Source organism: Saimiri boliviensis, chromosome 4, assembly GCF_048565385.1.
Source record: "Saimiri boliviensis isolate mSaiBol1 chromosome 4, mSaiBol1.pri, whole genome shotgun sequence".
Lineage (NCBI taxonomy): Eukaryota > Metazoa > Chordata > Mammalia > Primates > Cebidae > Saimiri > Saimiri boliviensis.
This window is the reverse complement of record NC_133452.1, coordinates 152,283,946-152,308,084: the sequence shown is the minus strand read 5'-3', so window position 1 is coordinate 152,308,084 and position 24,139 is coordinate 152,283,946. Positions and strand designations below refer to the sequence as shown.

Genomic DNA, 24,139 nt, shown 5'->3' with positions numbered 1-24,139 from the left:
TGTATTTTATTTAATGAGGCCTGACTCCCTGTTTGAAGGATTTGTTGATGTCTCTCTTTTCATTTGAGTAGCTGTTGCTGCCGATGAATTAAAGAGTAACCAGGACTCAAAGCGATTGGAGTCTGGTCCTGATTTGGAATCCACTGCGTGGAGCCCATCCATCCTCAGGAACCTCAGTTTCCCTTATTATGAAGAGGAAAAAAGAGCTATAACTCTTAAAGCAGAGTTGTAAGAAAGACTACCCTGCCAGAACTGTTCAAATATGAGGAATTGGCAAATATAAAATTCTAAAATATTTCTTAATAATATGCACAAGTTCTGACTTACAAAGCATGGCATATTGTGACTACCCTGTTAAAAAAATCCGCTGATCATTTTTCACAACTTATTTATTCTTGGTGCCTATTTCCTTTCCAAGGAAGGAAAAGGGATAAAAGAGCTTTAACATCTTTTTTCGTTACCAAGTGCTTTTTACGTTATTCCTGAAATTCATTTCTACACGCAGAATATATTTAGGAGTCTGCCTTCTGATTTAAAATATATATTTATATATATATCTAAATCATTTCCTATAGACTTTTTAAGCATTTTGTTCATCTAAATGTGTATGTTTCTGCTCTAATTGAAATTCCTAAATAGTCACTTTCTGAACTGTCAAAATTGTAAAGCTGTTGATGGGTGCAGCTCTGGGGTTTCCATGGCAACTACTTTCATTGCCTAGGAGATTCTGGTCTGCTGATACTATCACTGAACTGGCTCAAATCTCGAAAACTTGGCAGTGCCCAAAAATGTGAAAGCATGTCCTGAAACTTTAACGGGCTTTTATTTTTAATGGCTGGCACCACGCATGGCCTCTTCATGGCTTGGGAAGAGGCAGTTCTGTTTCGAGGTTTTCCGTTGTGTAGAAGATGGGAGATTTCACAAGCATGCTAATACTACCAGATCCTCGTTGGATGGTAAGCTTTCATGTGAATAGCTCCCAAATAACATCACCATCACTCACGACTACTGGGACGAAGACTGAGTTGGGATAACAGAGCCTGAGTTTACCCATGAGATAACAAGATGCTTCTGAATATACGTCAAAATTGGAGTACAGACTGTCTCATGACTCTACTACTTTTTTTGCTTCTTTTCTTCTTTCTTTTTTTTCTTTTTGTCCTTCTCTTTCCTCTTGTCTGAAGAGGCTGGGACGCTGAAGGCTGTGAGCATCATGGTTTGTTACACACTTTCGACGCCTGCTCAAATGTGGTACACGATTTCTAAACCGCCTCCTGCTAAACCGTTTGTGGGAAAGTTACATTAAAAATAAATCATTTCATGATAAGCAGTTTTATTGGTGCATGGTCAAAAATTACCCAGGAAGACAGAAATCATTTAGTTCACCCTTTTTTTTTCCTATCCAAGGAACTCGAGATTCTTCTAATTACATCCGGAGGATCATTTAAACAGGGTGGTCCATTTTAAAGCAGTCACATTTAAATCTACTTTGCATTAAATGAGCTTGCTTTTAGATGAGTTTGGCTGGCTCAAGAATACATCACAAAATGCAAATCTGATGATAAATAAAGCTTTGGCTACATCGTAGAAATGGGGAGCATTTCAAAAAATGATGTTAGCACTGACTGCTAAGTGAAATGGCATTCCCTGAACACTCCTCATATTTTAAACATTTAAATGTATGCTACTAAATCAAATATGTCCATTTAATATGTGGCAATTTGTAAGCCACACAAAATAAGAAGATGAGGTGCTAGTTTCTCCTCACAAGTTAACACTGGTGAAAATACAAGTGTGGGAAAGGGCTGTGAGAAGTCAAAAATAGGAGGAAATGGCTCTGCATACTTATTTGAGGAGTGTTTTGAAGTAACTAGCAGGCAGAATGTGAACTGCTCTGTGCCAATTATACCACATCTCCTTGAGACCTAAAGCTGTTGAGTTGATGCCTTCTTAGTCTTAGCTCCGAGAAGATGGAAGTCATGAAATGCAGAATATTAGCTATGACTAAAAATACTTCAATGAACTGTTAAAACAAACATCTCAGACTTTATACATGCATAAAACAAAGGATTTATCCTTTTAAGGGATTAGCCTTGTTAATACTCTAAAGTATTAACCTTGTTAGCCAAAGCAATTATTACAATGATGCTGCTGCCATTGTCCAAATTTTTGAATGCCAGTTTCCATTAAAAAAAAAATGTTTTCAAAGACTGCAACATGTCTGTGGCACATATTTGTAACTATTTACCAAAACTTATTCTTTCTTCTTTTGTATTATGGGAGAGCTGAGTATATGCCTTCTATAATAGTAAAATGGCATCTGGGCATATGGCTACCCAGCTGGTGACTACCAGGTGGAGCCACGTGACTAGGTTCTTAGCAGAAAATAGAAGTGCTATGGGTCATTTCCAGACCTTGGTACAAAATACTGCACATGAGCTCTCCTTGACTATTTCCATCTCCAAGGAACCGTAGGAACCCAGCACTGACCCAGCAGATGGCAGCGACTCTGATTATTATGCTGATAACACAAGAAGCCTGGGTCCCTGGGTGACTGTGTGAGGTAGATCTGCCCTGCCAGCCAGGTTCTCTCTTTTTGAACTTGGTACAGGAATGTACGTTTCCTTTTCTGTACATATCACTGCATTGTTGGATATAGCATTCCAAAAAAATGTAGGTAATGGTGGCTCTAATGAGAAACAAAACCTAGTTGGAAACGTTAGTCTTGTGTAGATGTTTAGGAAGCAGTTTCATTAATTTATAGTTCGTTATTGTCCTAGGCTCACAAAGTGAGTGAATCAGAAGGATGCAGAAAAGTACCTGGGAAGGAGTCACAGGAAGACACGTAAAAGAAAACACAGTCAAAATTAGTCAGGCCCTATATTGTAATTTTTTAATACAGGATATGCTGCTCTAAACTTTTTACATTCAGCCTCACTTTTACATTCTTCTGCAAATAACAGAATCCTACATAACTCCGGTGCTTCTGGGAAGGACACTTTGTGAGATTTTGTTGCCAAAATACTAAACTTTCAAAAGGATCCCGATGGATCCCTGTTGCAGTTATCTGCTGCTGTGCAACAAACGGTCTTAAAACTAATGGCTTACAACTGTCATTTATGACTTGCCACAATGCTGCAAGTTGACTTAGGTCAACTAGGATGCTCTTCTACTCCATATGGTAGAGTTGGCATCACTGATGTGGCTGCATTCAGCTGGGAGTTTGGCAGAAACTGGAACTTCCGAGATGGTCTTTCATCCTCCAGGTTCTCTCTCAATACAGTTCCTCATCTTCCAAATATCTAACCTGAATTTCCTAAAAGCATGACAGCTGACTTCCAAAAGGAAGCATTCCAAGAGAGAAAAATTAGAAGTTGCCAGTTCTTGAAAGGCTTGGGCTCAGAAATTTTAGAATGTCACTTTTGTTAGTCAAAGCAAGTCACATTCAAGGGAGGGGAAAATCAATCCACCTTTTGAGATGGGATATAGCTTGTACCTACAAAAAGGGAAAGTGTTGTTGTTGGACTGCCTACCACAGACATTATAAAGAAAATAACTGGTCATTATCCCCAGTTCCTGGCATGCAGCTTCAAAAATCCTTGGAATTTCCTGAATGATAGAAGTGTCTTGTTATTCGTAACAAGCCTCTCTCTACCATACCTGGGTTTATGCTAATGAGGTGGCTTATTGCAGGGCTCCTAGATAGCTTCAGGATGGGAGCTGGTCCCCAGATGAACCAACCACATGATTAAAGAGTTAGAATTTCAGCCCCACTCTGAACCTCTGGAGAAGGTAGAGGGACTAGAGGTTGGGTTCAGTCACCAAGGTCGGTATTTACACCAGTCATGTTTACATAATGAAACCTTGATAAAACTAAAACAAGGAGGCTCCGAGAAGTTCCTGGATTGTGAACACATCCATGTGCTAGGAAGGCAACACCTGGATTCCATAAGGAGTCCATGGAAGCATGGAAGCTCTGCACCCCGCCTCTACCCCCAGGGCTTTGCTCTGTGTATCTCTTTCTCTTGCTATTCATCTGTATCCTTTATAATAAAGTGGCAACAGTAAGTACAGTGCTTACTTGAGTTCCATAGGCCATTCTTTGAATTCTTGAGCCAGAGGGAGTTGTGGGGACGCCCAAATTTGTTGCCAAATTAAGACTGAAGTGAGGGTAACCTGTGGACCCTGCTCTTAGCTGGTATATGTAAGTAAGGGCAGTATTGTTAGGGACCTTGCCCTTTAACTTCTGGGTTCTGATGTTAAATCGGGGTAGTTAGTGTCAAAATGCATCGAACTGAATTGTAGGACACCCAGTTGGTGTCAGAGAATTGCTGTTGGAATGCAACCATCAAATAGAATCACCTTGCAACTGAAACAAAGGTTGCAGGATGCAGAGGGCTTGGATTCAATTATTCGTGCTGCTATTGTCCATGTGGCTCTCACAAAGATTTAGTTTTCTCAACAGTGAATGCTGGTAAAAGAATAATACCTATATTCGGATCTAATATGCAATTTAAATACACAGGAAAAAACACCTTATAACTTGAGCAACACAAAGCAAATATTATTAGCAACTATTATGGGCCAGACTCTCATATCAAATCAGAAATCTTATTTGTAACCCAACAAGAGCACTGTGGCCAGATTTTTACCCATTTTCAAGTCAAGTGAGAGAAATAATGAATGTAGATTCCCAAAGCTAAAGATATAAATCTGGTCCTATGCGTCTTCTGTGGGCATGTCTGGGATTTTTTCAACCGAGTTTTTTCCATTCAGTTCCAGGCAGAAACTTGACAATGTCTTCTCATGAATCATCTTTCTATGGCACTATTCCACACCCAGCAGAAAAATTATGTGAGGCCACGGTCTTTGCTGGCCGGCACTCAAAGAAAACATGCAAAATCGAACTCCATGTGGTCTCTGAGCCATCCCTCAGATCCTGAATTCCCTCAGCCCTTGAACCTGAGTCGGGTTAGTGGGAATCCCAGCTGGGTGCCAGGGAGAAGGCTGCTCTCAGGACCCAGCAGAAAGGAATGGGACTGAGCAATGTTTATGAGTAATGAGGGACATCTGCTCTCTGGCTTTTGCTGCACCCACTCATTGGAGTTAAAATGAGCCTGTACAGTTTTTATCAGTTCAAGGCTCTGGTGGACAGGAAGCTGATCTCTCAGGTCCATTACACATCAGTCCAAAGGCAGCTGAAGATATGTAAGGTTTTATAAAACAGCGCAACAAGACAAGAATACACTGTGGACAAACTGTGTGCCCAGGATCCTAAGAATTAGAAAAGATGTGGAAAACATCCAACCACTTAATTCCAACATATATTAAGTACTTCCTTTTCACCAGCACAGAGGATGCATGACATATAGTTTCATATAGTCAAGGCACAGTCCCATGATGTGTAGTTTCAAATGTTCTGTGTACACACACAAACACACACACACACACACACACACAAGTTAGATGCTGTACAATGAGTATAGTATGTTTACATGCTTATCATCAAGCCCTTACAAAGAAAACCAGGAACAGTTCCTCAAAACTTCATGCACAAGTTCCTCTTCAATCCTGAGGGTTCAGATGCGGGGACTATCCAAACCCTCACCAAGTCAGAGCTGGTGTGCAGAGAAAACCATTTCTCTCTCATTAAGTGACCTCGCCTCATTGTAAAACCTTAAAAAGAAAGCTTCCAGATCATTTGTCTCCATCACAAAAAATGAGATGGAAAAAAAAGTTAAATTATTTTGGTTCATAAGTTTCAGATGGAGTTGTATATTTCCCTAAAGGGTCAAAAATAGAACATTTATTAAACGGCGAGTTATTCAAAAACCGGCACAGGCCCCAGTTGTCTTTCAAAAGCTCTGATTTACTGCATATTTCTCCCTTGAGAAAAGCCTTTTTTAAATGTTCATTTCCATTTTAAGAGACTGTGGGCTTTGATCTGTTGGGAGCATTCTTTTTCTTTCCCTGACTGGGGCCTGTCGGCTACTCAGGCCTGTGATTTTCCAGGGCCTTCCCCAACATTCACACAGCATCTCCTGCATCTGCGTTTACTCTGGTTAATTTGGAGGTCAGAACTGGTGAGTCCCTGTAGCAGGCGACACCAAGAACCAATGAGCCACATTTGCTCTTCACACCTCAATAAAGATCCTGCTTCCAGGAGGTAAGGGAAAGGTGAGATGCGCCTGGGCATTCTTACATCTTGCAAAAGCTGCCAAGTCCTTCTTTAAAGTTAATTTGAAATTTCTTAACAAATTTAATCTTGTTACTCCAGGAAAGTCAAGGCACAGTTACAGTGATATTAAAATGTCTTTTGCTTTTGAAAGAATCATGTCCTTCTTTTTTTATTCTTTCAGACAGAGCCTCGCTCTGCTGCCCAGGCTGTGATACAGTGGGACAATCCTGGCTCACAGCAGCCCTGAACTCGCCATCCTCCTGCCTCAGCCCCCTGAGTCGCTGGGACTACAGCTGCACACCACCACTACACCTCACCACCTCATGTCTTTTTTTTTTTTTTTTTTTTAACTTTGTGTGGGTAGTATTTTGTGCTTAGAGTCTGGGGCCATGAATTTTTCTACTCCAAACATGTTGGAAGATCTGGGTGACATGGGTCATTTTTAATATCAAAGCTGTTGCCCTGCTTTGTTTTCAGTATTACACCACTCTTCACCCTCTGGCCCCACTAGACCTTAGTGCAAATTAGTGAAAACTTCACCCTTGAGGGGCAGATACACAGCCCTGCCACTGTGTCCATCTTGGTGAGACACCAAAGGCTGGGTTTTAGCTCCTACTTGCCTTATAACTATAAACTTAGTGGTGCCACTTTGATCACCCTGCCCACAACTGCCCAAAATACACACACACACACCCCCCTTGAAATCACTGCAGTAGCACTAGATGATTTTTCCAGCACTAAACAATTATTCAGCCACCTCTTCCCTTCCTCCTGTCTTTCCTCCTATCTTCCCCTTCCTCTTCCTTTCTCTCTCCCATTCTGTCTCTCCTGCAATAATACAGTGAGTGTGTATATAAGCTTGAGATCCAGCAACCTGAAGATTCGCCTCCAATGGCACAGGGCTGGACCACACTCACAGGTGGCTGCCACTCAATCGTCACTCGGTGTTTTATCGCTGGGCTATTCTATTCGAGTCTATTCCATATGCTAAGCAATTGTTCACAGAAATAAGATAATGGAAAGAGCAGAGGCGGAATGAGCAATGGGAGAGGAGTCGGGCCTGCCGTAGGCTCTCACTGCTGTTCTTCACAGGTAAATGACACAGACAGGCTTAAAAAGCAGCTCTCCCTTTTTTTTCTGTAGCACATTTTTGTTTGTTTGTCAGATTGCATGTTCCATCAATTGTGACAAGCAACTGCACCACGCGAGGCATCGTGCAATCCAGTATAAACCCGGAGCTTCATGGGCAGAAAGGAAACCCATCCACACTGTCCTCTAAGGGTTGTTACCCACTGCAGAGAGAAGAGGAGATCACAAGGGGATTTTTCCCAGCTGACTTTCAACGGCAGGAAAAGAAAGAAATTGTGTTCTCCAGGAGAAAGTGGTTCATTTTATTTTATTTTATTTTATTTTTGTAGCTGCAGGCAATCTGTGGATAAGTGGGTATTACCATCCTGGTACATCTCTAATTAATAAGATCAATTGCCACTGTATTTTCTTTTACAAACTCATTTAGATATGTCAGGGCTGCAATTATTTTGAGAATGATCTGCCTTTACACTTATTCATCTTTCCTCTTCCTCAAGGAGCAAATAAAACTGTCAGCTTAAATGCCCTTTGAAGTCTGTTTTAGATCCTTGATTGAAAATTAAAAACAAAGCTCTCTAGCCTCATGCCATTTCCAGGGTCAAAGTTCCTCTCCTCACATTGCTTTGTGTGTATGTATATGTGTGTGTGTACACATGCATGAGTGTGTTTTGGTTTCTGTTTTTAGAAAGGTAACATGTGGGCTCTTCAATCCCAATGCTGAACCCCTTTCCTTTCATCTTCTTAGATCTTCAAGATCTGAACCCTTAGATTATGTCAAAACTGAGAAGCACTGGATAGTCATTTTGCCTATCTGCAGTTTCTCATCTCTGAGAAGAATCTCTCTCCATATGGACATTATAACTCCTGTTACAACCTTGAGGATGGTTAAGGTAGCTTTGATCACCACTTTCATATCTCTTGTGATAATTAGCACCAGTGGAATGTGCAGAAACTGTCCCTACTCCTAAGGACTCCTAATGTCGTCCAGCTTCACACAAGTTTGGGAACAGGCTTCACCCAACACCCAGAACCTGTGCATCTGTTCTGCCCCTCATTGAGAAGCCTCTCACAGACACAGACAAAATTAACTTGGTCCTCCCTGCAGCGCCAGAGGGATACTTCTAGACACTCTATCTGGGGAGTGTAAGCTCACGCCATTTCAAGAAGAGATTTAAACCTCTTCCTGGAAAAGACTGAGGCTGGCACGAGGCTAACAAATCAAAGAAACTGTACAGAGGCAAAGCTGCTGTCTCTCCCGGCTGTGCCCTGCCTGCTTCTTCCATCCCTGCCTTCTGGCCGATTCGTCTTTCAGGTTTTAGCATTATCCCTCTGTTGACAAATGAATGCTTTTCTGGAAAATGAGGTATTTCCAGAAGCGGGCAGACACCGGCTGGAGCGCCGTAAGAGCTCTGCCTCCCTCGATTCGTTATGTGAACGGGAAAAGCCTGGAGGTTTTGCGCAAGCATTGCATTCAAGGCGATGATAAATGGAGCCTGGCCCAGGTGGTAATAAGGGAATTTCTAGCCAGGTCCTGTCTAGACCACAGTTTGTTATGGAGGGAGAGCCACAAAAGGGGGGCTATAGTACCCCGTTCCTCCAAGAAACTGTCCTCAGGGAGGGCCAGGCACATTTCCAGTCCCAACCTTCGTCCGGCCCCTCGCTGGGGCCGCTGTAAATAACATTAGCCTGTCTTTCAGCAAGCTCTGGGAAGCTTATAAACTGAACACGGTTTTTGTTGTCTGTAGTTGTGCATTAAGCTCAGTACTGTCAAGTCTAATTATTCTCATTAAGGCCTGCAAGTTTTAGGGATTAATTAAGCAGAGACCAAAAGCTTATGCAGAACAGCAATATTTTCCCCCTGAAGGATTAGCCCGTCATTCTGATGGGGTTTTCCTTGAGCGTTGCCCATTACTTTATAAGATAGCAAAGTGTGGAGCTCATATAACATGGATTAGAAATCGCCTACATTTCACATGTGCTATTCAGCCATGAAAATAAGTCCTGGCCCTTGTGCCTGTAACCCGGAAGGTTCACTAATGAGAACCAGGCAGTGGGGCTAATGAGAAATTCAATACATGCCGTCTCTCCTTCCCATTTCCTTTCAATTTACTTTCCACGGGATCCGATGTGTGTAGGAAAAGTCTGAGTGGATGCTAGTATTCTCCTCTTTGCCTGGTGGGGATCTGAGAAATTATCTGATTCTAGCCCTTCTTGCTACGGAGGTGAAAACTGGGATTCAGCAACCTGCTGAATTGTCTTAAGGCTACCTAACAGGTTACTTAAAGGGGCCCAGTTAATGGCAAAGCTACTTTAAGAGAAGGTAGCAGCAAACTTCAGGAGGTGTGACAATCATCAGGTACATTAGGATGGTGAGGGTCCTTAGTCTTGGGTTTCTGTGTGATGGAAAACGCTGCAGAAATGAGAAGGTCCCCCATGAAGAGAGGATGCTGGTGAGGACCTAATTTGCATGCGAGCCCCAGGAACTCTGGTGCTCTGCTTGGCAACAGATTTCAAGGCTTCCTGGAGAAGCGGGGGTAGGCGGAGGGATCATTAGGCCCTGGCACCCTGGATGTAAAGAGGAAAGTCAGGCAAGGGTAATCACCCTGTCTTCACCCATCAGCTCCAGTTTTCAGCAAGGCAAAAAGGGGCACTTCTGACTTCAGTCTCTCCAACTTCACATCAAGGCGCCATTGCATTTGATGGCTTGGAAAGCAGCCTTCTTGCGTCCCACACGCCCAAATCCATGCCTTGTTTATCTCTTTAGATTGGATCCCTGATGTCTGCCCACCATGTGGCTGAAGCGGGGCCAGCATCCCCAGGGCACGTCTGTGATGACTGGTGGGGTCCACCACCTCCACCTCAGACCTTCCCATACCCAAAGGCTCCCTCTATCCAGTGAAGTCCCTTTCGCCCATGCATTCCTGCACCAGGCACATCCCAAGGGTGGCCCAGTGTCCTGCAGGTGGCAGGAGAGAGCACCCTCCTCAGACAACAGTCAGATATGTAGCCAGGAGGGAGCGGTGGTCATACTGTGTCAGGGACCTCAGTCTACCCTCCTTTCTTGTCTCTGGGAAGCTTGTTTGGGCTCCTCAAGAACACCTTGGAAAAAGCACAGGTTATAGAGGCTGCATGCACCGGGCAGAACCACGTCTCAAGACGACCGGTCAGTGAGACCAGGCATGACAGTCATAACCGGAGCAGCAACTGTGCCACAGCGTAGGGAAAGGGGGCTAAAGGCGCAGCAGCCTCTACTGTTACAGTCAGACTGGGTGCCGATTCCTAAATGTCACACGTCCTTCCAGCCCCTTGATCTTTGCTTATGAAAAGTGTCATTCCCTCTACAATCCTCTAGAACTCTTTGTAGGTTTTTTGTTTGCTTTCCAAACACTGTACTTGCTTCTTTGTCTGTCTATGAATCACAAGTCCCAGAAGCCCTCATGGTCCTCATTTATCTTTGCTTCCCCATGGCCTGTACTCTGGACTGAATGTAGCCCCCAGAATCCATATGTGGAAGCCCTAATCCCCACTGTGCTGGTATTAGAAGGTGGGGCCTTTGGGAGGTGATTAGGGTTAGATGAGGGCATGAGGGTGGGGCCCTCATGATGGGATTAGTGCCTCCATCAAGAGGATGAGACATCAGATCCCTTGCTCCCTCTCTGCCTGTAATCACCAATGAAAGGCCAAGTGAGGACATAACGGAAGCCATCCCTTCCCAGAACCCAGCCATGCTGGCACCTTGATCTCTAGCTTCTCAGCCTCCAGAGCTGCAAGAAATAAATGTTTGTTGTCTACACCACCTAGGTTGTGGTCATTCATTACAGCAGCACAAACCAACTAAGACAGTGGGGAACAGTGATTGTTACAATATAGGTGCTTAGCAAACTTACTCACTGATCAGCTGAGGTCTCTCCCCTGCCATTAAACATGAACCAACAATTAGTCAGCAAATGCAATTTCAGCTTCTACTGAGGGAAAGATAATACACCAAGCAGTGTGAAGAAATTTCTTTGCAGAACCAAACTAAAGGTCCAAGTTACTTAACACAGCATTAGTTTTTCTCAAATCGGTATGTGTTGTTATACATGCAAGCCTAATTAATCACATTTCCAGGATATACGCTGAATAATCTGAGAGAAAAAAATCAATTTTATCTAAATTCGTAGTTCTCATAATTTGAGGTAGTTGTATCTCAAAGTGTAGGTTTTAAAATGGAACTGTCGAGCATGATGGATGGGGAGATGGGAGGGAGGTGTGCTTTTTGATTTTATAGCAACCTGCATCTGTTAATAGGTTACTTCTGTATCTTTTCAATGTTACAAACACATAAGCCAAAAGAAATATTTTTTAAATAATTCAACTAATTGACAGGTCTTTTGTTATTTCTTTTTCTTTCTTTTTTTTTTTTTTTTTTTTTTTTTGAGATAGAATCTCGCTCTGTCACCCAAGATGGAGTACAGTGGTGGGATCTTGGCTCACTGCAACCTCCGCCTCCTGGGTTCAAGCGATTCTTGTGCCTCAGCCACCCGAGTAGCTGCACCACTAGCCCAGCTAATTTGTTTTGTATTTTTAGTAGAAACAGAGTTTCACTATTTTGGCTAGGCTGGTCTCAAACTCCTGACCTCAAGTGATCCACCCACCTCAGCCTCCCAAAGTGCTGGGATTACAGGCGTGAGCCACTGCACCCGACCTCTTTTCTTATTTGTAAAACTATTAGCAGAGGCTGTTGACTTAGTAATTCTGCCCAAGCTCCTTCAAAGGCAAAACCAAATAAGAGTTGAGGAAGGTGCCTAGAATTAAAGGATGTAGCAAATACAAGATGAGGAATAAGTAATATTCTTTTTCTTATTGCTTGTTAATTATAATAACTCACATGCTTGAAGCTTAAATATGTCTTCTTGTCTTTTTTTCTTCTTCTTCTTTAATTACTTCTGTTCAGTGAGCGCCCTGGTTGGCGTGTGTAAGGTATGCTCAGGAGTACTTAGCCAATGACATTACAGGATCGCCAGATTTAGCAAAACTGATGTTGTAAAGCCGCTGGAAAGTTCGAACGTGTGTAGGGAATTGTATGCACTTTAACAACAGATACGTTTGCATTTGTGCCCATCCATTCTAGACCACATGCCCGTATGGTTGCCATTGCTAGGGAGCCAGGATGTGACAAAGGTTTCTGCAGCTCGAAGATCAGAGGGACCGGGGCACTGCAAGCAGCTGCCAGTGGGAACCTGGGCAGCTAAATGCAAGGGGCACTTTCCCCTCGCTGGCAAAGCAGCATCTGGGGGCTGCACTGGTTCCTGCCCCCACATTCCCCTCCCTCTCCTCCTCCCCTTCTTTTGCCCCCCCCGACCCCCATCACTCCCTCCTTCTCCTCCTCCCTCTCTTCGGACTCACCTGCCCACCAGGGGCTGGGTAGTGAGCAGAACAGGAGAGGGTGCTCATCAGAGTGGCTCGGTGAGTGGGTACTGCTTAGTACTGTCACAGCAAAGGGGCACTTCTGATCTTCCCATATTTTTTAAGCAATGTCAGTTATCTGGGGGTCGCGTGAAGTCACCATATTCTTAAGCACTAATGACTAACTTGAGTCTTTGAAAAACACTGTGCAAGCTAAAGACAATGTCTCTGTGGGCTTCCTGGCTACCACTTCTGGGTTCAAGGAAGCCCGGCAGGTGCTCCTCTTTCCTGCCCTACCACCCTGAAGACATCCACGGTTTCATCCAACAAGTATTTTTGGACATGACTCTTCACCAGGCGCTGTTCTGTGCTGGACCGAAGGCAGTGAAAACTCAGAGAAAAGACCTGTTCTCAACAGGCCACACTCACTGAGAGATGGACAAACAAAATGAGTAGGAAGAAAATGGATAGTATATTAGATAGTGCCCAGGGCTATGGAGGAAAATAAAGCAAGATGACAACAGGAAAGGTGGTGTGGCGTCCACTTTTGAATAGGAAACTTGGAGGAAACGTCAGAGAGAAGGCAGCAAGTCAACAAGAATCTGAGGGAATAAACCACATAGAGAACAGGAGAAAAACATTCTAGAGAGAGAGACAGCAAGTGCAAAGGCCCTGAGGCATATAGCAAAGGGACTGACCAGTAGGAGAGGTGGGAGTGAGTGAGTGAGAGAAGGGAAGAGTAGGAAGGAGGCCAGCGAGGTGGGGTGGGACAGCTCACTGAGCCACCCCTGCAATCTATGGAGCCACGGGGGGTCCTGAGCAGAGCAGAAACTTGACCTTGCATGTTCTCACAGGCTGCTCAGGCTGCTATGTTGACAGCAGACTGCAAGGAGGCAAAGTGAAGGAGGGAGGCTCTGACCGTGGCCACAGCAGTGGAGGTGATAGCAGCTCAGAGCAGGAGGACAGCATGCAGGTGGAGAGAAATGGTCGCATCTGTTGGTAGGCGGGCCTCAGGAAATACCAGGTACACCCCATCTCCTGGATTTTTTTGGTCACCTATCAGAAGCAAAATGTAGCATCATGTCTAAAGGATTTTCCACTTAAAAAAACAAAACTGTTCACTTAGCTGCCTTAAAACTCTTTGCTGCCTTGATAGCCTGGCTTCCTCCCTGTGCATGGAGAGATCTGTTGACTCTAGCAGGATGAGTTAAGTGAGATCACAAGACACAGAAAGAGGAATAGACAGATCTGAAAATAAGCACAGGCTTATGCAGCAGAACCTGAGGCAGACCAAAATCAAACACATCCTCCCACCACTTTAGTTTTTTATATTTATGAGGTTTTTTTTGTTGTTGAGTGAATTATAATTTCAGAAGTGGCAACCAGTTTGAAAAAAAGATGAGTAGGAGTAGAAGGGAAAGAAGAGAAGGAGAAAGAGGAGGAGGAGGAGCAAGAAAAGGAGAAAGAGAAGCAAGAGAAGGAGGAGGAGGAGGAGGAGGAGAAGGAGCAAAAGGAGGAAGAGAAGGAGGAGGAAGACCCTTAGCCAGGAGCCAGGACTCAGGAGCAGTGCTGGCCCTTCCTCTATCATCAGTGGCTGTGTGTAAGGAGGATGGGAATTGCAGACTTGAGCTGTTCAGAACCTCAAATGTCTCTAATCAGAGACAGACTCAATGCCTGCTATATGTGCTATGTGCCACAGCACTTCCTGTTAATTAAAAGTCCTTCACAGCTCTGTGGGTAAAAGGACCTATTCCGTACTCCAAATACTCCTAGGTGCTTAGGAAGGGGGCAGGAGGAAAGGCAGGACCCACCTGGAAATAGTCCTGCTTCCCCTTGAGACCAGAATGACCAGCACATCACCTTGGCAGGTGGCACCTTCTTCCCTCAACAGCAGAGTCTCAGGAGCCCCATTAAAAGGGAGGCAACTGTCGTCTCCCAATTCCAGGAATTCCTCCATGCTCTGCCCACCATTCCACCCTCTTTGGGCTCTCTCTGTGGCCTGACCTCCCAGTGGCACCACGTTTAGGTTCTCTTATTTGCCGAGACTCCCTAATAAAGATGCTTTGGCACTCAGCCCATGTCCCCTCTGCACTTCCCTCGATGTCGGAGGCTGCTCACTGCCAACCATGGCATTCTGCTTTTTTCCTGGCTTTGGGAACCCTTCTGGGTCCACCTGCAGAGAATCTGGAGTGGTAGGTCACCGGCCCAGAAAGCCTGCCTCTACCAATCATGAGCCGGGAGCTACTGGGTAATGCCAAGCTTCCTCGTCCTGCAGACGGATTAAATCCAAGGCATGTTCTAAAGTTTCTCCGGGGAATCCTTGTGGGATCAAGGTCCTGGTGCCCACTGTGGCAAATGGCTTAATAAGCCCCCTTGCTTCCCTGTCTTCTCTGTCTCCCTGCCCACATCCATGCTTCCTGGCCTCACCTCCTAAATAAATGACTTGCACTTGAAGTCTTGCCTCAGAGTCTGCGTTGGGAGGGACCTCACCAAGACACCCATCAACTGCCTCTGACTTGTGCTTCCCCAGGAGAAGATTCTGCCTGCCCAGCTCCTCTGACCCTGCCCTGACCCCAAAGGCAGGGCCCTTCCAGTCCAGGCTGGGCTCCTAGAACAGCTCCCCAGCATGGCCTGGCACCAGCATCCTTGTGCATTGTGGGCAGGCGCTATTGCCTCCTCACATTCACCCTCACCTACCTCGACTGGAGGCTCATGCTCCATCCCATCCCAGGAGCCATGGCTATGAGCAGGGTGCCCCTCGTAGCATTCTGCAGCCGCTGCTGCCTGGCAGCTGTGGTTTCCTATGAGCTGCTGGGTGCAGGCTGAAGGAGACATTCCTGGGCTCATCCCAGACTTCCTGGCTTTGCCAAGCTCGCCGCTGCTGGGATGAACAAGTGAGCCCAAGTGTGAAGCTGTGCAGAGTCTTTCCAGGCCCAAGAGCATATTAGGGGCTGCCAAGCTCCACATAGAGCTGAAAGGGCTGGAAGCGGAGCCCCAAAGGTGGCAATAGAGGATGGTCAGAAGAGGATGCTCATTGGGGTGCACCTTGAAGTCACTCATCATCTGGATAACTAATGGCAAAGTGGCCTCTTCATGAGGGGCATGGCTGGTCAGGTCTCAGCTGATTGCTACACACCAAGCTGTTCTGGATGATTCTTTGACCAGTTGTCATAAAGTGCCTTTGATTCAATCCCACACTGGTGAGTTTCACAGTTCTGAGGGAGATAGCCATCTGGCAGCCTATACAGAGTGGGAGCCCAGACATCAGAGGTTTCTGGAATCATCCTTGGGTATTTTTAGTGCCCCATTTCTCTTCCTTCTTCCCTGACAGCTCCTTCAAGCGAGGAGGTACCTGTGTTTTGCAGCTGGGGTCTTTCTCCACCTCCACCCCTGACACCACATGGGCTGACCTCGGCGAGCTTCTTGACTTGGCTCTGTGATCAGCCTTTTCTAAAAGGCCCCTCACCCTGGATACCTCTGCCTACGTGCCCAATTCTCATAGAGGCTGGTCCACAGCAAAATAAGTTGTGAGAGGACCAGGTCACATCCCCAGTGCCTAGAACACTACCCGCACATCACAGGCGCTTCATAAAACTTGCCATATAAATGAATGAATGAAGTGACTCATCACTGAGGCTCAGAGCAGTAGCCAGGCCAGCTGCTGAGGCACGTACACCAGCGTGGCCCCCGCCACTGCACTCCGCCTTGTCTGGCTGGTTAAACACGTTACTCCCCAATTTTCCCCTGTGTAAAGTGGGATACAATGGAGGTTGTGAAATGGAAGTGGTTTAGCTGGACTTTCTGAAAGAAAGTCAAATCTGGCAGAATCACAGAGGTTGAACTTATCAGACCCTCTTCCTTTGACCAAAACTTTATTTACGCTCCTCTGAGTCCTCTGCTTGATGGGACCCGACCTTGGGCTTCCCTCTCCGTCCTTATAGAATCCAGTCTGAGCAAGAATTCTGCTCAGTGAGTTTAGCAAAAAACCTCAACGCCTTATCACCCTGGCCTGCCTTTAGCAGTAACTGATCAAGTCAATTTAGCCAGAAACCCCTCATTCTTGATTATCCCTCTTGGTCGTTTTCCACCCCCACTCAGCTCCCTGGTTATAAATCCCCACTGTCCTTGCTGGAGTTGAAGTAGAGTCTGATCTCTCTGCCCCCTGCAAGACCCTGTGGCTGTGGTCCCTGAATCCAATTGCCATGAATCCCCTTGAATAAAGTCTGCTCTGCCATCCTTAACAAACTGAACCAGGAAAACTCTAGAAGACAGGAGTGGTCAGTTCCACCAACATCAGTGAGGCAGTAATGAAGATGCAGGGGTGTAACGTGACTGGGAAGGAAGCAGGCAGGGCTGGACGACCAACTGGATGAGAATGGCAGGTGACAGCCTGGAGTTATGGGTGGCCCCAGATTTTTCTGACTCGAAACTGGAGAATAACACCATTAACCAAAATAAAGAACATGTCAAGAATATGTAAAAATGCACTTTTCCCTTAAGTACCATGATCTCAGCAATGGCATGGCTTGACTCCTAAATAATATCAGATCAGAAATTTCTATTCCTCTGTCTGAACAATTTGATTGTGACCTGTAGACACATCTCTGCTAAACCAGGCCACAAAGTGTGCACCCAATTGATATACGATTCCTCCAACACCTATCTTGTTTTCACCCTTCTAGAAACAGATGTGGCCTTTTTAAACACACACATTTTCCACAGAGATGCTCAAGGCTCAGAGGGCTGGAGGTCACAGCCATGTAGGGTGTGTTGCCTTCTGCAGGCTGTCACGGGGCTCATGTGGGCCAGAAAAGGCTTCTCTGGTCTGAAGGCAATACTTGGCATATTCAGAACGCCTGCTGTCAGCAGTTGCTTTTCAAAGGCGATGTAAATTCCAGCTCATTGTTCTATCCCATTTTCCATTCAGAGGCGCAGCACGAGATATTTGGCAGGCCATGATCTAAAGCTGTGCGTGTATTCCAATCTCTTTTAGGGGGGCCCCTGCCTTGCTTCCAAACTCTCCCTCTCTCCTCCCATTTTTAGTCTTTCAACTTTCTTCCCCTTTTCTCTTCTGCTTCTGACTTATGTACTGCACGGGTGTGGCTGCATGGAAAAGTAGATTGTTCTTTGGAAACAGAGCTATTCCCACAATAGGTGAGGATGTGGGATTGATTGGAATGACCCAAAGGCAAATCTCAATCCAGATCCTGTAGATATGGGACGATGTCTGTGGTGTAGACAAGGAAGACTGCCAAGCTTCCATTGGACAAACCTTTATTAAGCCCCTATCATGCCCAGCATTGAAGATATAACAAAAAAACAAGAGAGACCCCTGTTCTCAAGGAGGGTAGGGTCCGATGGGCCATGCTAGGCCTGTGGTCACCTCCCTGAGAAGGAAGCCTTGTCACTGCCAATCTAGAGATGCGCAAGCTCAAGTACAAGCCACTACAACCTTCCCAGCAGCTGAGCCTCATTAGTGGTCTATTGACTTCCAGGTCGATTGACTCTGCCCTCTCTATCACAGCTGCCCACTGGCTTAACAGTGGCATCAATACATCCACCCTGGATGAATCTATCCATGACTTGGAATGATCCTTATAACCTATTCAGCAGGAAACAAAATTTAAAAACCCAAATCCAGCTTAGTGCCAGTTTCTAGTGGAGTCACCTGATGGGTTCTTCTTGCCTGCCATACAGATAAAACCAATTCACTGAGACAGTGGTAGTGCAGTAGAGAAAGAGTTAAAAATTGTAGGGCTAGCAGAGCAGAAGGACAGGAGATATTACTACTCAAATCAGCCTCCCTGAGAACTCAAAGGCTATGGGTTTTATAGATAGTTTGTTAGGCAGGGGGCTAGGGAATGGGTGCTGCTAATTGGTTGGGGATGAAATCATAAAAGTATGAAAAATGGTCCTCCTGTGCTGAGTCAGCATCTTGGTGGAGGCCACAGGACTGGGTGGGTCATGAGTCATGGGTCTGGGTGAAGTCAGTCAGTCGCCGGAATGTAAAAGTCTGAAAACCATCTCCAAAGGCTAATCTTAGGTTATACAATAGTGATGTTATCTGTAGGAGCAATTGGAGAAGTCACAAATCTTGTAGCCTCTGACCATATGATTCCTGAGCAGTGAGGAATTATAGAAAAGCAAGCTAGGAAACAAGAGCTGGTTATTGTTTAACCGTACCTACATTTTAGTAGAATTCAGGCCTCTCCCATAATCATAATCTTTTAGTCTTTTATTAGTTTTACAAAGGTGGTTTTGTCCCTGAACAAGGAGGTTAGTTTTTGGGAAGGACTATTATCATCCTTGCTTCAAAGATAAACTATAAATTAAATTCCTTTCATGTTTAGCTTGGCCTACACCCATGAACAAACAAGAGCCAATAGCCTGTGGGGCTAGAAGCAAGGTGAAGTTGGTCACACTAGATTCTCTCATTGCCATAATCTTTGCAAAGGAGTTTTCATCTCTGGCTTCCCTTTAAGTTCAAGGTTGAGGTTGCATAGAATAACTTGAAAAATTGACTTATTATTCAATAAACTCTGTGATAAAGATTACCCCAGAGGGTGTGACTTTAACTCTGAAACATCCTATTATTCTAACAGAAAGGAGTCAGGCTCTTAAACCTGCTCAGTAAATGCCAGATCCAAATATCCTAGGAGGTACATAGATTTGGTTACTGGCCTCTCCTCTTGCTGAGTAGTCACTCTAATGACTGTGTCCATTTCATCACACTGTGACCCAATCCCACAATCCAATCACAGGAATGGGTGGTTGGCAGTGTTATGATTAGGCTGTCCCAGAGACCCTAGTTCCAAATTTACCAGGCAAGGAGCGCAGCAGAAAGACCAGCTGCAGAGGGGATTGACTTTCTTCCACATGGTCAGGAGGTTGGTACCTTGAAATTCAAAGGCATTTCCTTAAAGCTAAAAAAAAAAAAAAAAAAAAAAGCTAGTCCAGGTCCTTTTGATGAGAGAGGATGTGGAGGATGGGTGTGAGTCAGATCTCCGAGCAGCCGCTGTGAGCTGATGGAGTTTGGGTGGAACCCACTGAGAGACCGTGCTCCAAAGCACCTTCCGCCCAGGGTGGCTAGTGTGGGAATGCCAGCACATGCCACCCTGCCACCTTGGGCTTCTCCAGATGGCTGACTGCTTTGCACCAAAGACAGCCTGCCACCCACGGGAGGGGTGAGAGGCAAAGCCACAGGTGATGACAGGCTCTGAAGGAAGTAGCGCCAACCATAAGCCACACTGGAACCTGACCAAGGGTGCAGTCTGGAAAAACCCCAGATGCTGTGTCAGCTCAGCCACACCCAGCCACAGGAGAGCTGGAAAGGGAAAGATCACTTAGCAGGGGTGGGGCAGCTGGACACTCTGCAGGGGAGAGAACCAGCATCAGCCTTTGCGTTGGCCTCAGTAAGAGCTTGTCCAATGAGCAGGCCTTGAATGAGGTGCACCCAGGTTGGAATGTAGGTCCATGACTCCCGACTGTGTGGCCTCGGAAAAATAGCTTAACCTCTCTGAGCCTCAATTTCCTCAAAAGTGACAAAAATAAGCATCAGGGAGTCACTGTGAGGATTTAATGAGACCATATGTGTACACACACACGCCCCTAGCACAGTGCCTGACACAGTAGGTGTTCAATAAATGTTGTCACACCTTGCATCCTACACACTCATTTGTGGAACCACTCAGCGCAGGGATCCCTGACAGAAAGACCTTCATTTATAGGATAAATGTAGTAAGCACAAGTCTGAATCCTACCCATCCATTTAGAAGCAAGAGTAGAAGTAGTTAATTCCACAGGCTTCCCACGTGTGTATCCTTCCTTCCCAAAGAATCACTGCTGGTTTCCCCAGCATTCACTGGTGCAGTGGAGACCGGGGCTTCATGCTGTCCACTGAACAATCCCACCCTTGTGCTCAGGCCTTCCTTTCCCGTAGACCACCCTGGAAGAGTTTCAGTGAGCCCTAGTGTTCTTTCTGCACATGGTGTACCTCGCATTACTCTCTTCATTCTCACCTCCTTCCACCTCCAATCCTCCCCTCCAGGTCCAGGCTCTTTTCACCTTCTGGGAAGCTGGCCTCCTATTGTCTTCCAGGCTCCTCCCCCTTCCTGGAGCCCAAGCCCTCACTCACCAGGGAATTCTCCATATTGACACTGCCCATCAGGGAGGTCTTGAAATTATATCTCATCTATGTTTCCAAGTGTATGCAGAGCCCATGACCTCCTTCCTCCCTTCCTTTCAATCTTCCCAAAGTTTTTAAAAAGTAAATTATAGGCGGGGTACGGTGGCTCACACCTATAATCCCAGCACTTTGGGAGGCCGAGATGAGCGGCTTACTCGAGGTCAGGAGTTCAAGATAAGCCTGGCCAATATGGTGAAACCCCTTCTCTACTAAAAATACAAAAAGTAGCTGGGCTTGGTGGCACATGCCTGTAATGCCAGCTACACAGGGAGCTGAGGCAGAAGGATCACTTTGACCCGGGAGGCAGAGGTTGCAATGAGCCGAGATCCTGGGCAACAGAGAGAGACTAGGTCTCAAAAAAAAAAAAAACAAACAAACAAAAAAACGATTCTATCTATGCAGCATGAATTGCCTAGCAAATCATGTTAGCAGGAATCTGATTCCTTTTTACTTGACACTGCTGATCTGTAAGTGGGTCCTTAGAAAAGGAGAAACCAAGGGGGTGTCAGGAGGAAGAAGCTGCTCAGTTCTCTGCACAGAAAACATCTAGGAAAAAGCAGCGTGGTCTTCTCTGAGTCCTTCTCTCCACACCTCTACTCCAGCCTGTGAGCTTTGTCTCACTAAAGAAAAGGAGTGGGGGGTGAGGAGGAAAGCTGCCTTGGGAAGCCAGGGAAGGCAGGACCCGCTGACTCCACCCCAGGCACCTCATTGAAGCCCCATGGGAAATGAAGCTCTCTGTTTAAAGAAGCAGCATTTCCTCCACTTGTGCCTCAGCTATCCGTGAGGGAAGAGAAGGAGCACAAAGAGTTGCAAACTCCACTTGAGGCCAGGCAGCCTCCAGCTCCCGCCTGCGGAGCTTCCTCAGCCACTGCCATCCCTCTACAGCAAACCAGGGCGTTGAGTGTCTCTCTCTCAAGGTGCCATGGTTCCTGCACGTGAATACACCCAATAGGAAGCATAACCACTAAGATGAGATTGTGTCCTGTGACCTGGACCTAAAATGGGAAAGGTGGCATCATTCCAAAAATGGCAGATTTGGCACCAGCCCTGGGCCTTGGCTCTGCCACCATTGTTATAATAGACAGAGGTGATATACGACTGGGTCTTACCTTTGGGTGTGCCAAAAAGCAGGGTTTGTCTCCACTGCTGTTGGCCGAGGGCACATGGAAGTGTAACGGTTGGAATGGCGGCCCCCAATAAGATGTGTTCATGACCTAAACCCCAGAAGCTGCAAGGGTGACCTTATTTAGAAAAAGGGCTTTGCAGATAAGAATCTTGAGATGAGATCATCCTGGATTATCCAGGTGGGCCCTAAATCCAGTGATAAGTGTCCTTATAAGGGTCACAAAAAGAAGAGACTTGTGGAGAAGAGAAGAAGGCCGTGAGAAAACAGAGGCAGAGATTGGAACCATGCAGCCACAAGCCAAGAAGTGCATGGGGCCACCAGAAGCTGGATGAGGCAAGGAACGCCCCTCTGTGGGAGCCTTTGGAGGGAGCGTGGCCCTGCCAACACCTTGATTTTGGGCTTCTGGCCTCTAGTACCATGAGACAATCAATTTCTTTGTGTTAAGCCCTTACAGAATAGGACAGATATGCCCATCAGAGATTTGCCCACCCAGAGTCCTTTTTGTCTCCACAAACAACCCTTTCTTCTACCTCCTCTGCTCTGCACAGCTACACAGGTCCCCAAGTCTCCAATAGAACTGAAGAATTTTGAGACACTTTGAGGTATGGTAAATTATTCAGTTTCCTGGGTATAGAGTGAAAGCATGAAGCAGTCCTTTTCAGGAGGGTCATGCAAGCCCACAGCATAGGGCCCAGCTCATTAGCACCAGTACCCAATAAATGAATATCCTCCTTCTCTTCCCCTCTGTTACTTCTCCCCATTGGATGGTAAGCTCCTGTCCTGTCTGGGCGTGGTGCTTCAGTGACAGCATCGACAGGGCTGCTAGGACAGCCTGCGAGCGTGTGCTGAACGAGGTGCCTGGCCAAGGGGGAGGTGGGAGCTGAATTCTGCCATACCCCACTCACCAAACCAAGAGTATACTTTTCTTTTAGAGACAGGGTCTTACTATGTTGCCCAGGCTGGTCTCGAACTTCTGGGATCAAGCAATCCTCCCTGACTTCCCAAGTAGCTGAGATTATAGGGGTGTGCCAACATGCCAGGCAGCCAAAAAGTACACTTGGCAGCCCAAAGCTAAATGGCTTTTTGTCAGTTTGTCCACTCGAAGATGGCATCTTTCAAAATCATGGAAAGATACTGTTGGAATGATGAAAAAAATTGGGAATAGATGGTGGTAATGGTTGCACAACATGGTGCGTGTCATTAATGTCATTGAATTGTACACTTGAAATTGTTCAAATGATGAAATTGGTGTTATATTTTTCACCACCATTATGAAAAGATTAATAATACAATATACCAAACCCACAGAATTATACACATTGAGTGGGCAAATTATATGGTATGTGAATTATATCTCAATAAAGCTATTTTAAACAATGCAAACAAATTTTTAAAACACATTTTTTTGAGACAGAGTTTTGCTCTTGTTTCACAGGCTGGAGGGCAATGGTGTGATCTTGGCTCACTGCAACCTCCACCTCCCAGGTTCAAGTGATTCTCCTGCCTCAGCCTCCCAAGTAGCTGGGACTACAGGTGCCCACCACCAAGTCCAGCTAATTTTTGTATTTTTAGTAGAGATGTGGCTTCACCATGTTGGCCAGGTGGTCTCAACCACCTGACCTCAGGTGATACACCCACCTCTGCCTCCCAAATTGCCAGTGTGACCCATTGCGCCCAGCCTTAGAAAAACACATTTTACAAAAACAAAAACTTAAGACTTCAGTTATTCTGTGAAAAAAACAAACAAACAAACAAACAATTTTTTTCAGATACTGTGTGTGACAGCAGAGGCTCTCAACATCAGCCTTGCTGTGTCTTTCACTGGCCATTGCTCATGGAGCGTGGCTTTCAGCAGCTGTTTGATGCAGGAGAAGACGTTCAGCCACAGGTAGAAACCTCCGTGTTGGAATGCTGATTCTCTGGCCACTCAGCTCATCAGACCTTAAAATTCCCATTTTCTCTCTTTTCTGTGCCCTAAAACTCCACATGCAGGCTCTCTCTTTGCCTTTCCCATCTTAATTAGCACATCCTGCATTCTCCAAACCAGCTCTTCTATTTCTGGTTTTCCATTAAGCCTCTAGCTTTGCACTGCACCATGCCTTTGATGTTTTGAGAGCTGTGAGCTGGGTCATGGGATGTTTTGAAGGAAGGAATCATTAAATAGCAACAATTT

General features: G+C 45.6%; 1 long non-coding RNA gene across 1 annotated transcript in view; it reads right to left on the bottom strand.

Annotated features, from left to right (window-relative positions):
- LOC141584397 (uncharacterized) overlaps nucleotides 1-19,548 on the bottom strand; it is a 38,081-nt gene extending 18,533 nt beyond the window's left edge. Inside the window, exon 1 of the long non-coding RNA XR_012517446.1 lies at nucleotides 15,353-19,548. This is a non-coding gene — a long non-coding RNA (uncharacterized LOC141584397). The remainder of the gene's footprint in view (nucleotides 1-15,352) is intronic.
- Nucleotides 19,549-24,139: the final 4,591 nt, after the last annotated feature.